Genomic DNA, 541 nt, shown 5'->3' with positions numbered 1-541 from the left:
AATAATTCAAATTTCTCTCTGACGTCTTCACACTGAAATTTAGAGATATAGCTAAACAGAGAGGTAAAAACCAACCAGTTTTGATCAAGTTTGTAAGTAATTTCTTTCTATCCAAATCTTTCCCATCTTTGATTTCACAGAATACACCTACCCCAATGTACCCAGCAGTGGTTTATTATAGCTTTCATGGAATCAGAAAGCATTTGGTAATCAGAGATAATTCTGCTCCCACATGAATAAATGTAGTTCGGACTTGTCTATCACTAAAAGGCCTCAAAGGAATAGAAGACAGAAATGTGTGTAATTTTAGTTCTAAACTATTTTTTTCTAAAATATGTTCTAGCACATTTGAGAGCAGAGGAAGCTAATGTACGTCAGCACTTCTTTTTCTTAAAGCTGCTTACATGTGTTACTGGATACAAAGATGCATCCTGGCCTTTCATCTAAAATAGCACCCAATAAAGTAAATGTTTTCAGTTGCCTCTTTTCTTTTACATAGTTTTGGGAAACTTTCATTCTTCTTGTAATAAAATATATATAT

The sequence above is a fragment of the Chrysochloris asiatica genome, unplaced genomic scaffold, assembly GCF_000296735.1.
Source record: "Chrysochloris asiatica unplaced genomic scaffold, ChrAsi1.0 scaffold00131, whole genome shotgun sequence".
In the NCBI taxonomy this organism is placed as follows: domain Eukaryota; kingdom Metazoa; phylum Chordata; class Mammalia; order Afrosoricida; family Chrysochloridae; genus Chrysochloris; species Chrysochloris asiatica.
This window is presented reverse-complemented; position numbering follows the sequence as displayed.